Consider the following 17,500-nt stretch of genomic DNA (forward strand, 5'->3'; position numbering starts at 1 on the left):
TGTATACACCCCTGACCAAACAGCTGCCAGTCTGTATACACCCCCTGTCCAAACAGCTGCCAGTCTGTATACACCCCCTGTCCAAACAGCTGCCAGTCTGTATACACCCCCTGTCCAAACAGCTGCCAGTCTGTATACACCCCTGACCAAACAGCTGCCAGTCTGTATACACCCCCTGTCCAAACAGCTGCCAGTCTGTATACACCCCCTGTCCAAACAGCTGCCAGTCTGTATACACCCTCTGACCAAACAGCTGCCAGTCTGTATACACCCCCTGTCCAAACAGCTGCCAGTCTGTATGCACCCCCTGTCCAAACAGCTGCCAGTCTGTATACACCCCCTGTCCAAACAGCTGCCAGTCTGTATACACCCCCTGTCCAAACAGCTGCCAGTCTGTATACACCCCCTGTCCAAACAGCTGCCAGTCTGTATACACCCCCTGTCCAAACAGCTGCCAGTATGTATACACCCCCTGTCCAAACAGCTGCCAGTCTGTATACACCCCCTGTCCAAACAGCTGCCAGTCTGTATACACCCCCTGTCCAAACAGCTGCCAGTCTACACCCCCTGTCCAAACACACCCACCAGTCTGTATACACCCCCTGTCCAAACAGTCTGTATACACCCCCTGTCCAAACAGTCTGTATACACCCCCTGTCCAAACAGTCTGTATACACCCCCTGTCCAAACAGTCTGTATACACCCCCTGTCCAAACACGGTCTGTATACACCCCCTGTCCAAACAGTCTGTATACACCCCCTGACCAAACAGTCTGTATACACCCCCTGTCCAGACAGTCTGTATACACCCCCTGTCTAAACAGTCTGTATACACCCCCTGTCCAAACAGTCTGTATACACGCCCTGTCCAAACAGTCTGTATACACCCCCTGTCCAAACAGTCTGTATACACCCCCTGTCCAAACAGTCTGTATACACCCCCTGTCCAAACAGTCTGTATACACCCCCTGTCCAAACAGTCTGTATACACCCCCTGTCTAAACACGGCAGGCGTTATCTGGTCACTATCGCCTCACAGCGCTCACCTTATCTCAAGGTAAATACAATCATGAGCTTGTTAGCCTGCGCTTCACGGGCTCTTGGCAGCTGTTTGCTCTGTAATAAGAGCTTGTCAGAGGCAGGCCAGGTCAGAGGAGTGGAGTGTGTGTGAGTGTGTGTGTGTGTGTGTGTGTGTGTGTGTGTGTGTGTGTGTGTGTGTGTGTGTGTGTGTGTGTGTGTGTGTGTGTGAGAGTGTGTGTGTGTGTGCGTGTGTGTGTGTGTGTGTGTGTGTGTGTGTGTGTGTGAGAGAGAGTGTGTGTGTGAGTGTGTGTGTGTGTGTGTGTGTGTGTGTATGTGTGTGTGTAGTGTAAGCGGAAGAGGCCAAAACCCCTGGCATTACGCTCCGAATGCGCGCTGCGGTAATTGAATAAGTCCTCGACTACCTGAGCTGAAAGAGAGAGAGAGAGAGAGAGAGAGAGAGAGAGTCATTCACACCAAGCCAAGAGCCCCCCCCCCCCCCCCCCCCCGCAACAATGGCGAGCGTGGGGCGCGCGGCCAAAACGCCTATTACATAATTAATCGACATCGATCATCCGGTTAGCACATGAATCAAACGAGGAATAATTGAGTCATGAAGTTTTGAGGAGGTGCAGGCTCGCTCCCTCCCTCACAAGTTCACCGGACAATGCTTCACATTTTGAACTCTGTGGTCATACAAAAATCACTTAACGAGCTTAACGAGGTTAGGAGTCCACTCTTTAAATTAGGGGAAGCGCAGAAGAATCAAACGAATCGGGTCACTCCCCGGAGAACCGTAAAGAGTTGGGCATTTCCTGTGTGTTATTTTATAAATAACGTCTCAAGATGCCGGGGGCCAGGGCCAGGTTTCCTCTCTTTATTTTGATTGTTAGGAGCTTTCAGCACCTAAGCCGTAAAAAGGCGTGCATCTCGGTTTTAAAAATGGTAACTTATATTGTCTTGTAACCTTTTAGCACCCTTTTATTATAATAATTGACTGGGGTGAAGTACGGGCGAGTCTTTCCTCTGTGTGCGGCGCTGGGTTGACTGGCTGAGTGAATGACTGCTGGCTCGGCCAGAGACTGCTGATAGGGCAGAGAGAAGTCCGGTCCACATCAGCAGAAAATCCAGAGCCGGTTCACTATTTAGCAGGACATTACACATAGGCAAATAATGGCATCGCTTTAACGGAGAGGTTGATCCGAGAGAGGGAGAGAGAGAGAGAGACAGAGAGAGAGAGAGACAGAGAGAGGAGAGAGAGAGAGAGAGCGAGAGAGAGAGAGAGAGAGAGAGAGACAGAGAGAGACAGAGAGAGACAGAGAGAGAGAGACAGAGAGAGGAGAGAGAGAGACAGAGAGAGGAGAGAGAGGAGAGAGAGACAGACAGAGAGAGAGAGGGAGAGAGAGAGAGAGCTAGAGGAGGGGGGGGGGGTTCTCACATTTTTTAAGGTGATTTTCAGAAAATGCTTGAAAAGTCATAAACGTGGTCCTCGTTTGTGAAGATTATCTTGCTGAGCACAAACTTCACTGTTTCATAAACCTTTGTTAACCACAGACAGACCTTTCATACATTTAACCAAAATTCCCATACAAAAATCCCATTGACTTTCACACATAAGAACCAGGAAGTGCAGGGACTCCTGGGTAAACCTACAAAAATACCTCATCCCTGCGGTACTCAATGATATGATTTTGTGCAGAATTCCATCTGTATAGATAACAGAGAAACTATGATCAAAATAGTCATTCTACATTCTCTGTGTTAACTTGGTAATGTTGAAGTTTAACGGGGACCACCAGGGGTCCTTCAGGGGGTTGCAGGCAGTCCCCCTGAAGGTCCCCGGACCCCACGTTAGGAACCACTGCTCTATATGACCCTTTCTCTGATTGCTTTTTGGCAGATTTGTAAACCAGAATTTCTCTCCGATTCCTGGTTCAAAATGTAAGAATATTTTTAGTCCAATTATCTCACTGGTGATACATCTCACTTCTCCATGAGAATGTAACTTGTTTCATTTTCTTGGTCAAAGTGAAATTGTCTCGGAGAAAGTTTCTTGTTTCCAGATTGTCTTCATTGTTTTATGCTGATTTCTTGACAGAAGTCACGTTGGCATGAATCAAGTGACATTTACTGAAACCAGCAGATTATGTGCCAGTGCAGACTAGAGAGAGAATTTGATTTAAAATATGAAATAAGCTTGATAGATGTGCTTTTTTACATTTTTGACCCGGCAATAAACTGTGAAATTGCATTAGAAATCTGCCAAAAATCGATCAGAGAAACTAACTTAGCAAGTCTGTCAGTGCTTGCAGAAATAAAATAAGCTGATAGGTCTGGAGGCCAGATAAAATCTGCTATTTGTACATTTTCAAACAGGAATCAGAGAAATAGGCTACAAATACGCCAAAAATGTGTGTCAACAATCAGAGGAGGGGAGGGGTCACTGAAACGCTTGTTCATGCACGGCGAGCTTTTGCCTCGTTGCTATTTTTAATTGCCAACTGATATGTCCAATGAGAGTGTTGCGGTGGGGTGGGGGTAGGAGGGGGGTGGGGTGGGGGTAGGAGGGGGGTGGGGTGGGGGTAGGAGGGGGGGTGGGGTGGGGGTAGGAGGGGGGTGGGGTGGGGGTAGGAGGGGGCTTGTGGGGGGTTTGTTTGGGTTATTTGTCCGGAAGCGACCTGGCGATCTGGCTCTGGAAGGTCATCGATGAGTCCTCTCTCTCTCTCTCCCTGGAGATCTCACGTTTTAAGGCGGGTGCTCCATTGCGAAGTGAGGGCCTCTCAAATTTATCACCTATTGACCGCGGTTCACAGCGAGGTCATAAATAGCCGTAAAGCCAGCGCTCGCCGTAAAGCGGCTCGATAACGCCAACGGGACGCGGGGGCATAGGAGTCGAACAAAGCCCCGCACTCGCTCTCGTGTGAAGAGCTATCCGCTGTCAATCGCTTCCTGGTTCCAGACTATTTTGTCCCCCCTGGTGGCACCTATAGCGTGCCAGCTGTGCGTTACCGCCCCTGCTCTCTCCTCTCTCCTCCTCCGTGTGACCTGAGATCAGTGTTGCCAGATCTAGCGAGAGAAACAAGCAAGCAGGTGTATGGAATCAAGCCCAAAAGAAGTGACATCCTAAATAAATGGAGGATGATCTATCTGGTTTTGAAGTATCACTTGCCTTTTGAAAAATGTTTACTGTATGTTATTGAATTACCCAAGGTAAACATGTATTTAGGCCTATATGTTATTATTAAAAGAGAGAGAGAGAGAGAGAGAGTGAGAGCGAGCGAGCAAAAAAGGAGCAAGTCCAAATAAGCAACCACACTTTAGAAACAAGCCTGAGAAAACACCCTGTGACTACTGTTATCATCACACTACCAATAAAAGTAAGCGACATTACAGAAGAACAAGCCCAAAGTTGCTTATTATAAGCGGACTTGGCAACCCTGCCTGAGACAGGCCCTGGGCAGGATGGTGGGTAATTTCTCGCTCACGTCGCCACAGCGTCGATCGGGGCGTTGGTTTTGAGGTGAGGCGAAGTGACAGACCGCCTCTGGGGGGCACAAGCTTCACCGTCGAGTGGATCGCCCCACTGAAAATCACTGATGAATAGTCATTAGACCTTCATTACCAAGCGCTCCCCCCCCCCCAGCTCCCCTCCCCGCACTGCAAACCAAACGCCTCTTGTCATCTTCGCAAGGTGCAGCATTTAATTGCCAATTGATTTTGCCTCCCCCCACTCATATGACAATGTGTCACATGGCAAGCTGAGCTGCAGCCGGCCCGAGGCGGACCAGGCTTATTCCTGGCAACGAGATATTCTTTAAAAACACACACGCACCAACGCACGCACGCACGCAAACACACACAAACACACACACACACACACACACACACACACACACTGACACACACACACACACACACACACACACACACACACTCACTCAGAGAGCTTAACCACCTACGCACCAATAATTAAACTCAACACTTGTAAAGAAAAAAAGAGGGACAGAGCTTTCAATCCCTCCAGGATTTATTTATTTATTTTTTGTTGCGATTAAAATGCTTGATTTTGCAGCGGCTTTTCTCAAAAATTGCAATGCAATTTGTGACGTTTTATGTTCGTTCCCAGGGTAAAATTGCTGGAATTGGCAAAAATTGCAAATTGAGAACCGGTTTTGCCATTCACATGAGAAATCATGTGAATTTCGAAAAAGTGCAAGCACCCGCTGAGATTGGTTGAATTTGCATTAATTATTGCAATTGGAAAATCCTAATTTCCTGGAGTGACTGGTCTTTGTGCAGAGACTGGCCATTGTTTCAGTATCACTTTACAATAAGGGTACATTCATTAAGAGTTAGTTATTGCTTAATAATCATTCCCCCTCCCATTTTCTCCCCAATTGTATTTGGCCAATTCCCCCTGCTGTCCCGGTCAATTCTCCACCCCCTCTGCTGATCTGGGGAGAGTTGTAGACTAGCTCATGCTTCCTCCCATACATGTGCAGTTGCCTGCTGCTTCTTTTCACCTGACAGTGAGGAGTTTCACTGGCAGGACATAGTGCATGGGAGGATCACGTTATTCCCCTCAGTTCCCCTCCCCTCCCAAACAAGTGCCCCGACCGACCAGAGGGGGCGCTAGTCAGCGACCAGGACACATACCCTTAATCTGGCTTCCCACCCGCAGACACGGCCAATTGTGTCTGTATGGCCGCCCGACCAAGCCGAAGGTAACAAGGGGGCTCGAACCTGCGACCCTTGTGTTCAGAGGCATGGGAAACTACCGCTGTGCCCAATGCCTCAACCCAACCACAATACCTTAGTGAACACCATTAGCAAATGATTATAGACACATTACATTATTATAGACACATGTTAATTAAGGCTTAACTAACCCTTATTAAAGTGATACATTGTTTCTTTGTGACCCCTTTTCTGGTTTGCTCCATTTCCAAGTTTACATGGCGCTCTCTCTCTCTCTCTCTCTCTCTCTCTCATTCTCTGTCTGTCTGTCTGTCTGTCTGTCTGTCTGTCTGTCTGTCTGTCTGTCTGTCTGTCTGTCTCTCTCCTCTGTGTATTTTCCTACCGACAGGCCCGTTTGGCGAGTGCAAGTCACTGTCAGCGCTGTTAGCAGAAGTGGCATGGTGTATTTTGTCTCTGGCGGGAGATGTAGGACAATCACACACAAAACGTGTATCTACCTCAAAAAGAGAGAGAGATGTCCTCTCCAATCTCTCTTTTTTCTGTCAGAATGCCTCTCTCTGAACCCGGAGTGTGTGCGTGTGTGTTTGTGCGTGTGTGCGTGTGTGCATGTGTGCGTGTGTGTGTGTGTAGAGACGGATTGGACCCTTGCGTAACCACATCTGAATCGGCGCCTGGTTATTTGTCAGGTGCCCTTTGCCTCGGGCCTGACTCACCGCATTGTGTCACACACACACAAAAACACACGTCGGCCATATTTACAGACCAATTTCCTCGCCTGTGTGTGTGCCTGCGTGTGCGTGTGTGCCTGCGTGTGCGTGTGCGTGCGTGTAGAATAGCGCCCGCGGCCTCGTCTAGCCTTCAAAATGTGGCAAATCAGCAGCCGTCGCCCCACTTTGACACAAAAAGGCGGTGCGATTATGGAGTTGGTGCAGCCTTCTGAGCTGAATAATGAGGGAATGTGAGAAATGCCCGGGCGTCATTATAGCCCCACAATAAGAGAGGAGTGAGGACACGGGCGCGGGGCAGAAGGTAGGCGAGGAGATATAATGACACTACTGTGTGAGTAATGTAGTCTCCATTGTGTACGCGTGGAAATGGCCGTTTCTTCACGTGCGCGGCGACAACAACGGCGTTAAGCCAGTCACAGATTTCTCTGGAAGAATGGCACACAGACAGTGACAGTGGAGGTCTTTTTTCTATACTTCACCCCTTCTCTCTCTCTCTCTCTATCCTCTCTCCCCCTCTCTCTCTCTTTATCCCCTCTCTCTCGTCTTGGTGACAGCCGGTGACGGTAGCTGGCTGGCAGCCGCCCGGCCTTCTTGAAGGCAGACATTGCAGTGGAGAGATGAGCTGCAGGTGTGCCAGCCTTGTAAACACGACGCTAATTACACATTTTTCCAGCTGATGACAATGAGGTCACTGAAATAATTACAGTTTTTTCCCCCCCTCTGCTCCGCGTAGCTTAAACAGTTGAGTGGGAGCGACAGGCTTATGGACGCTCCTCTCTGGATACAGTTTGACTGCTGGAATTAAGACCATTGGGAACGATCAAGCTTTAATATGAGAAAATGTCATCCTGATGTTCCCAAGGTCCTATATATGTTATGAGGGCCCTATGTTCTCCAGCTCTATGTAGCAGCACATCATGGAAACCTGAAGATCTGTATTCACTTAATATGACAGAATACATCCCGGGTAGTTGTGTGGATCGAGACCAAACCAAACAAGGGCTTGAGTCAAGTTTGAGTAAAATTGTATTGACAGAACCACTGATTCTTTAATAGTCTTTGCCGGGCCAAATTTGACCTGAACACAATAGGCATTTAATGTGTGTTCACAGAATATTGAACTTGGGAAAATAGAACCCTGGGAAATAGGACCTTGGAAACAGAGAACCCTTTAGGACCTTAGGAAATGATGACCCTCAGAAAATACACTAATAAAAATTATTTTCAGCCATTATTCCTACACCGGGGGAAAGGTTGTTCAGTGATGTTCTCTTGTCTCCAGAGCTATTAGCTTATTTCATGATATTTTACTCAGATTCTCTCTCTGCACTGGCAGATCATCTGCTAGTTTAAGTATATGTCACTTGATTGATTCATGTCAATACAACTTCTTACAAGAAATCATCGACAATCTGGAAACATTTAACTTTCTCCAAGAGAAGTTCACTTCTACCAAGTAGATGTCCTGAAAAACAGAGAATAAATTTGGCAAAATAAGCTTGATAGACATGAATATGACATTCGGAACAAGGAATCAGAGATATTGTGGCACAAATCCACACAAAACGACGAGAGAAAGGCTCGTAGAGAAAATAACTTCCCAAAACCGGTGAGTTGATTGACTTCTTCTTTCAAGAAATAATCATAAAACAACGAAGACAATCTGGAAACAAGAAACTTTCTCCAAGATTTCACTTTTACCAATACATGGCCTGAACCAAGTTACATTCTCCCGGGGGATAGGGAAGGGGGTCTTAAAATAAACTTGATTAGACTGGATATACAGTATACTGTACATAATATATTTTTAGTTTCTTTCAGCCCTTTCTACATAGTTCTAGTGCAAAGCAGCTCTACATCTGTTAGAAGGTATTACAGAGAAAAATGGGGGCTAAACAATTTCCGCCTGATCATAATTGTCATTAATTATATTGGCGGTTCATTCAATAGCGTTTGTCCTCATTTTTTGAAATATGAAGGCGACCGCCCGGTAAATTATGTCAGGTGCGTCGCAAATCACACGCCTCGGGCCGACCAGCTTCTTTCTTATTGGTGAGTGGCGGGGGAGGTCCGTCCGTTTGAGGGGGAAACAATCTCTCAGGCAGGAGGGGAGGGGGGTTGAATAGGCACATACATCAAAAGAACTGCCAAACAATTGTCTGTTTTTTTATTAATAAGCGGAGAATATTGCTGGCGGACAAGGCCAGGAGAAGTGCCTGGCTTGCACTTTTTTTCTGCAACAACACCATACAGGTGCAGAATTGAACAGCCCACGCTCCACTTGTGTTTTCCTCCTGTGGCAGAAAGAGGCTTGTGAAACGGCCGAGTCTGTCAGGCTGCTCGGAATTGGATCTGTTCTGAATCTGATGTGGATCTGGATCTGATTTGGATCAGATCTGGATTTGATCTGGATCTGGAGACAGAGACAGAGGCTCTGCTCGGACTCAATGTAGATTGGGTTTAAAGAGTCCTCTTTTTAACCCCTCAAAGCATTAAAACCCGGCCTCTCTCTGTGGAGACCGATCTGCCAGAGGCAAACCTCCATCTTGGATATTAGATCAGTGTTTCTCAACGTGGGGTCCATGGACCACCAGGGGTCCTTGAGGGGAGTTCCAGGGGGTCCCCAGCAAATCACTAAATTGTTCAACTTCAGCATAATTTTGTCCAGAATTCTGGACAAAATCATATACTGTAAGTATTCTGGATTTGGGTCTGAGAGACAACATCCCATCAAATGCGGGTCCATGGCCCTAATCTGGACTGAATGAGGATCTGTAAAATGATTGAGAATCCCTATCTAGACTGAACACTACAGCTAGAGCGATATGGGGCTGATATTGGGCTTCATCAGCTATCAGCCAGTCAGTCGATGAAGGTTCCTTCTGACAGACTGGAAAACTTGCAGTGAAACTAGATTTTCTTTGCACTTTTTTATCCATTTAGTTTTGGTTTATTTCAATTACTCCATCTAAAGCAGTAATGTCTCCACTTATCTTAATGGAAACTATGGCAACACTCTATAAAAGTTTTTTCTTCTTAATTTTACTTTCAGCTTGAGTTTGTCTTCAGAAACACCAAATCCCTCTGTTTTCTGGCATGGAAAGGGTCAGCAGCTTGGATACAGGTATAATGGCTTTAAGAAACCCACAACCCAAGCGAAGCCGGATCCGCTGCACTTTGTTTAAGTATCTCTTTCCATTTGTCGGGGGAAGGCTAATCTCTTGCCGTACTTTTTACAAGCTGTTAATATTGATTGCCGGCGAGGATGAGAGAGGCGCGGCTCAATCTCAATAAGGCCGTTCCATTATACGACAGCCGTGCCGAGTGTGCATCTTCCATGCCGCCGCGCATTTAGAGTATTATCAAATTGATAGTGACTCAAATTGATTTGGGTAATGAAGGGGCGCTGCACCTTGAAATATAATGGCCACTTATTGTAATTACCGTCACAATTATCAAGGTCACCGCACCAAAAACAAAGGGCTGACATTGTGACCGGGCTGACACACATCCACACACAGACCAGACAACTTTTTTTCTTCATCATTTATAGCCATGATCACACAGACCTGGGGAGTGATATCATTCAATATTACTGTAGAAAATATATAGTTTGATTTTAATTTAAAGGCTACAATTCCAGATTTAAGGGTGATTTAAGGGGTTTTGATGTCTGATCACTGTGTTTTAGGCAGTGGCCTAACTGTATGTGTTGTAGGCATAAAGTAACAAACTAGTGACACATGCACATGAAAAGATGACTGAATAATGATGATGAATAAGTACAGATGATATGACTTCTCTTACTGTATGGTGACGGCCCACTGGCAGATACAGACATAAATACAATGCTTTTCCAAATGTACACATTCACCAGGCAAAAAAAGAAACCTACTTCACCTCAGCTATATGTAAAACACAGCGTCGGCCATTTATTTAAGCATGGAGCATCATGAAACACATCATTTCATTGGCCTGTCATATCGGCAGAAATGGACGTTTCAGGCCGATGCGATATTTCATTTTAAAGCCTTTATCGGCCGATATCATTGTGCGTCCCTATTGTGCACTGACCACGCCCCACCCAGACCCCCCCCCCCCACACACACACACCTCCATGCACTGACCCCCCCCCCCCCCCCCCCCCCCCCCGAGTCGCAGTGCCTCTTTGAGGATGACTCCAGCATCAAACAGTGTTGAGGTGGCTCTCCGGTCACACAGTGCAGCCTGCAGTACACAGTGCAGCCTGCAGTACACCCTGGGCCTTTGTTTGGACTTGGCGCTGTGCAGAAGATGACCTCAGCTTTGAAACAATACAGGGCCTGTACCGGGCTCTCCACAGGGCCTGTACCGGGCTCTCCACAGGCCCGCCGCCTTCAACTGTGTTTCTGCTCCAACGTGTGAGGAGAGAGGAGGACGCTTGTCTTACAAACGCTTCCTGCTGTTTAACAAACTGTGTCAAGTGATGACATTATACATTATACGTGCCACCCAGGACCACACAAAGAACATCTTGTAGAGAAATGACAGGTAAGGAGCGTGCTTTGTCCTGCTGGAAGAATAGGTGACCTTTTTCGAAGGCACAGCAGCCATTTTGTGTTTAAAAGCAGGGTCAACACAGGTGCAAACCAAACATTAATGAGGGTTTCCAACTTCAAATCCATTTAGGTGTTCCGGTGTTGGGCCCTCATTAATGTTTTGGTTGCACCTGTGTTTACCCTGCCTTTTAGGCACAAAATGGCTGCCGTGAAAATGGCCCATTAAAACTGGAAAGACTTATGTGCAAGTAATTTGTTTTAAAAGGACAGTTTACCCTAAAATCATCGGAACCCAGCATATGGCCAACGCGATAAAGCGTTCACAAGCATCGGCACTCAAATCGGCACAGAAATTGGACTGGACAAAGCCAGATATAGGGCCCGCTTGCGCTGGCCAAAAATACATATTTTTCCTCTTACCTGTAGTGTTATTATTTATAGATCGTTTTGGTGAGTTGCAGCGTTTTGGAGATATCGGCCGTAGAGATGTCTGGCTGCATGCTAACTTACAGCTAAGGTAATCTACAGCTAAGCTAACGTTAGATGCCTGGTGAGATGGTTGATGGGTGTAGTTTGGTTGAAAGGAAATACGTGAACCTGCTCACAACAAGGTCTGTGGGCTATCTTGAGTAACGGCCTCATGATTTCTGTGTAGTTTTTCAAATGTCATTTTCTCCTACTTCTTTGAGCACCACAAGCCGAGTCATCCAGTTCCATTATAGAGAAGGCAGATATCATTATGGCCGGTATCTCCAAAACTCAGCAACTGAGTGGATAGACTACAGGTAAGAGGAAAAATAGCCTATGTATTTTTGATTTTGGGCTCAACTGTCCCTTTACAGTTTGGAGCACTGGAGAACTTGGTCAAAACACGGAAAAGCATTCAGGTGTCACCTTTGAGTTGACTTTTCTGTGATGGGCCAACATATCTCTGTTTCTACTTTATATTGATGCGGCGGGGACAAAACCCTACCCGTCTGGCACACGGAGCAGCTTGAAACAAATGCTCTGAATTGCTTGCAAAGAGGACAAACAAGAGGAGAGATAGACACAGAAAGTGTGTGTGTGTGTGTGTGTGTGTGTGTGTCTGTGAGAGAGAGAATAGTGGAAGTAGTAGTGTGTGGGGGGGACTAAAGGGGGCGGAGACATGCATACTGCTAAGAGGATCAAAAATGGAACACAACAAAAGCTGTGTCACAGGGGCGTTCAGTCACAAGCCACACGCACACACACACACACACACACACACACACACACACACACACACACACACACACACACACACACACACACACACACACACACACACACACACACACACACACACACACACACACACACACACACACACACACACACACACACACACACACACACACACACACACACACACACACACCGTACCATAGCCTCCTGTTACCAAGACAGCGCTGGGTGCCACACAGACAGACAGAGCTGATACGAGCGGGGACAAAACCACAGACAGACGTAGGTATTGTCATGCAGAGAGGCCCCTCCTCCTAAACCTTCCTCACCCTCCTCATCCTCACAAACTCACAGAGATGTAGGTATTGTCATGCAGAGAGGCCCCTCCTCCTAAACCTGCCTCACCCTCCTCATCCTCACAAACTCAGTTCAAAACCTCTGAAAACAGAGCATCGAGAGACCAGGTCGCGGCCCAACCGAGAAGCTAAACTAGTGAAGGGCACTGGGCAGTAGTATGTTCTGCTGTCTTTCAAAGGCTGTAGCGGGCTCATTTTAAAGCTACTGTAGAGTGAAGGTCCTGAGCTTATATGAAACTAGAAGACCTAAGGAATCCATTGATACCAGGCATGCCATGCAAGCTTGTCGGCAAGGGGAGGCAATAATGCTCCAATTTTAGGCGAGGGAAAAACTGGCATGGCCATTTTCAAATTGCCCCCTCATCATTTTTAGCAGCCCCCTCAGTCACTTCATCCTGGAGCCGGGCCTGTCCAGAACCCTAACCCAAACCCTTCTGTAATCCCCTAACCCTAGAAGACAGAGCGGTGAGACTGAATATCGTTAAAACTGCAGTATCACCTCCATGTTGACTGTCTACTTTGAGCAGAAAACAGGGGTCATCTCCATCCAAACATGGCTCTTGGTCAGCAGGCTATCCTCCAACTGGGCGGGTCATGGAGCCGTGTCCGAGGAGTGCGCTGGACGAACAAAGCCTGTGAGGTTATTATGACAGCTGGGAGGCGGCGGGACGCGAGGCGCTACGGGCTCTGCGGGTCTCTGCGGGACCAGGGACCAGGCTGATTGATTCAGACCAGATGGGACGTCCCAACACGGTGAGGTGCAGCGACCACCGAAAATAGCAACACCACGCTGCCTCGCTGCATTCCTCAGTGGAGCAGATTAAATACACTTTTAGTGTACAATTGTTCATGAGTGGAAAGAAGCACCAACATTGGCACAAATACTCCTTGGGGATTGTTATTTTGATCAAACCTTAGCCATGCAAAAATCTAGATTTTTCCAAGATGGCCACTGTTTCCAGCCCGGAAATACTATTTTGGGGTCAACTTTGTGCAGAATTGTCCAATTATGAATGACCGCTACGAAACCATACATTTATGAGCACAGAGAAGCCAGATTCCACGTAAATTTCAAAATGGCTGCCATTTTAAAAGATAGCTGCCATTTCAGCGATTTTTACCATAGAATTTAACTTCACAGGGCGATTTTGATTATTCTGGTGTCAAATGACAGATCTTTAACTATGGAGGTTTCAAAATTATACATCAGAAATCATTTTTTAATCTCTTTCTGCCATTTACTCCGCATATTCTTTTAAATAATGTGAAATGCATAAACATTATTTGAGCAAAACCTTTATTAGAAACTATGTAGAGAAAATTTAAATTTTATTTGAACGAGGAGCGATTCTTTGGTTACTATTGAATACACAAACTATGACTATCTAACTAACTAACTAACAGAATTGTCAGATTTGGCGTCCGAGAGACAAAATGTTTATGGTGGACTGTTAAAAAAAGGGGGGTTTGGGGCTCTAATGTGGATTAAATCATGGGTCCTTCAATAATGTTGATAAGATACAAGCAGCTGAAATGTGTTTTCTCAGGAGGGCGGCTGGCATCTCCCTTAGCGACAAGGTGAGAATCTCAGTCATCCCTGTGGGACTCGGAGTAGAGCTGCTCCTTCGTGTAGAAAAGAGCCAGTTGAGGTGGTTCAGGCATCTGGTAAGGATACCACCTGGGTGCTGGGAGGAGACCACGGCACAGACTGAGGGCTATAGGTGGAGAGATGAACGCCTCGGGATCCCCCAGGCAGTGCTGGCTAATGTGGCCGGGAAAAGGGAAGTTTGGGGTCCCCTGCTGGAACTGCTACATCCATGACCCGATCCCGGATAAGCAGCTGAAGATGGATGCATCATTGGTCTAGTTTCTCCAAAACAAACTTAGGAACACCTCTGACTGGCTGAACGGATGGACATTTGACAGACAGCCCCGTCCAGACAACAGACAGCTGTCAGCGGAGATGACATGAAACGACAGACAGGGCGGATCAGTGTGTCCGCGGCCTTAACGACATCAGAGAACTTTGACATACCTCTTCATACCCAACTAACCATTGTGGCGAGCAAAGTCCCAGAGCATCGAAATAACAAATCACTTAACAAGGGGCGTGGGGGGGGAGGGGGTATGGTTGACTGCAGCGGCCAGAAAAGTACCTTAAATTAGCCAGGGGATTTGCGCTAATTGGTGAAAGTCATCTGGCCCAACCTTGAGCTTAAATCCCCCCATACCTCCCCCCTCCAGTCTAGACTAAATTCTTGACGGTCCTCCGCTAATGTCCCCGTCCGTCCGATCCGACATAGAGCTCATTGCCCTGGACCTTAATGCGGCGTGGCAGCAGGGAGCGCGCGGGACGCTTCTTAAAGTCCCTGGAAACCAAAAATATTTTATTATTATTTAGCATTTTGAGTTCATCACATCACAGGACCCTATGTTAATAAGCCACCAGCCAAATTTGAACGATGATGAACGTCGCAAAGTATATAAATTTAGGTTTGACAGGTGTGGCAAAACGCATGAAAATCGATTATTTTTTAGAGTGTATTATCTCCCGCGGAATGTGTGGGCGTGTCCCATCTACAGCAGGGAAATTTCTGTCTCGGAGAGCGCGAGAGAGAGGGGGGAGGGAAACGGAGAGAGAGAGAAAGAGAGATGAGTGCACACACCGTGTGTGTGTGTGTGTGTGTGTGTGTGTGTGTGTGTGTGTGTGTGTGTGTGTGTGTGTGTGTGTGTGTGTGTGTGTGTGTGTTCGCGCGTTGCTCCCCTGGTTGCTCCGTGGCTCTGAGAGGAAGAGATCTCTGTCCGTTCTCTCTCTCTCTCTCTCTCTCTCTCTCTCTCTCTCTCTCTCTCTCTCTCTCTCTCTCTAGTCCGAGAGAGAGAGAGAGAGAGAGAGAGAGAGAGAGAGAGAGAGAGAGAGAGAGAGAGAGAGAGAGAGAGAGAGAGAGAGAGAGGAGCACATGGCTTGAAACCCGACACCTTGCTAATCTCACACACAGGCACAGGGAGACGGACAGCGAGGGAGCGCTGTCACTGGGGGCAAAGAACAGACTTGCCATAGGTGGGTGCGGATTGCACGCGTGTACAAAGGTTATATAGAGCTTATGACGTCATAAGCTCCTACATTTTAGCACCTCACGCGCTGCTCTCTTCAATGAGGAAGTATCTTGTAGAATCTTGTAGAAAAGTGTCGATTTTAAGGCTTTGGGTTGAAAGTAATGCATAATAATTTCGGAGGCATATAATTAGTAACATAAGATCCTAAATAACATAGTTAGAACGTTTTTGTGGATTTTGGTTTCCAGGGACTTTAAGGAAAACCAACTAAGGTTTGAAAAGGTGATTCCTTGGACGCTAGCGGCTGGGTTTATTCCTGGGAGGGAAGGGGGGGGGGGGGGGGTTGATTGAGGGGGGCGTCCCCTGGGGTTTAAAATAGAAACCACATTCACATAATCACACACACACACACACACACACACACACACACACACACACACACACACACACTTCAATGTCGAAAGGAAAACACATAACTGAAAGAGTTTACGTGGTCATTGTTAAGGTGTTGAGTCATCAAGTGGTGGTTTGTGCCTCTAATGTGGACCAATTTAGGAGTCCATAATGTGAACACGGTTGAGAGAAGGATTGAAACCCTTCTCTCTATCTCATGAATCTCTTTTGACCCCTTTTCTCCCTCCGTTAGCTTGACGAAGGACTAATGTAGCAAAGGCCAGTGGATTCTGAAGGACTAGCAAAGGCCAGTGGATTATGTAGGACTAGCAAAGGCCAGTGGATTCTGAAGGACTAGTAAAGACCAGTGGATTCTGAAGGACTAGTAAAGACCAGTGGGTTCTGAAGGACTAGCAAAGGCCAGTGGATTCTGAAGGACTAGTAAAGACCAGTGGATTCTGAAGGACTAGTAAAGGCCAGTGGATTCTGAAGGACTAGCAAAGGCCAGTGGATTCTGAAGGACTAGCAAAGGCCAGTGGATTCTGAAGGACTAGCAAAGGCCAGTGGATTATGAAGGACTAGCAAAGCCCAGTGGATTATGAAGGACTAGCAAAGGCCAGTGGATTCTGAAGGACTAGCAAAGGCCAATGGATTATGAAGGACTAGCAAAGGCCGGTGGATTATGAAGGACTAGCAAAGCAGTGGATTCTGAAGGACTAGCAAAGGCCAGTGGGTTCTGAAGGACTAGCAAAGGCCAGTGGAGTCTGAAGGACTAGCAAAGGCCAGTGGATTCTGAAGGACTAGCAAAGGCCAGTGGATTCTGAAGGACTAGCAAAGCCCAGTGGATTCTGAAGGACTAGCAAAGGCCAGTGGGTTCTGAAGGACTAGCAAAGGCCAGTGGGTTCTGAAGGACTAGCAAAGGCCAGTGGATTCTGAAGGACTAGTAAAGGCCAGTGGATTCTGAAGGACTAGCAAAGGCCAGTGGGTTCTGAAGGACTAGCAAAGGCCAGTGGGTTCTGAAGGACTAGCAAAGGCCAGTGGGTTCTGAAGGACTAGCAAAGGCCAGTGGATTCTGAAGGACTAGCAAAGGCCAGTGGGTTCTGAAGGACTAGTAAAGGCCAGTGGATTCTGAAGGACTAGTAAAGGCCAGTGGGTTCTGAAGGACTAGTAAAGGCCAGTGGATTCTGAAGGACTAGCAAAGGCCAGTGGATTCTGAAGGACTAGTAAAGGCCAGTGGGTTCTGAAGGACTAGTAAAGGCCAGTGGATTCTGAAGGACTAGCAAAGGCCAGTGGGTTCTGAAGGACTAGCAAAGGCCAGTGGATTCTGAAGGACTAGTAAAGGCCAGTGGATTCTGAAGGACTAGCAAAGGCCAGTGGGTTCTGAAGGACTAGCAAAGGCCAGTGGGTTCTGAAGGACTAGCAAAGGCCAGTGGGTTCTGAAGGACTAGCAAAGGCCAGTGGATTCTGAAGGACTAGTAAAGACCAGTGGATTCTGAAGGACTAGCAAAGG

Source organism: Poromitra crassiceps (assembly GCF_964638095.1).
Source record: "Poromitra crassiceps genome assembly, chromosome: 3".
Taxonomy (NCBI): Eukaryota; Metazoa; Chordata; class Actinopteri; order Beryciformes; family Melamphaidae; genus Poromitra; species Poromitra crassiceps.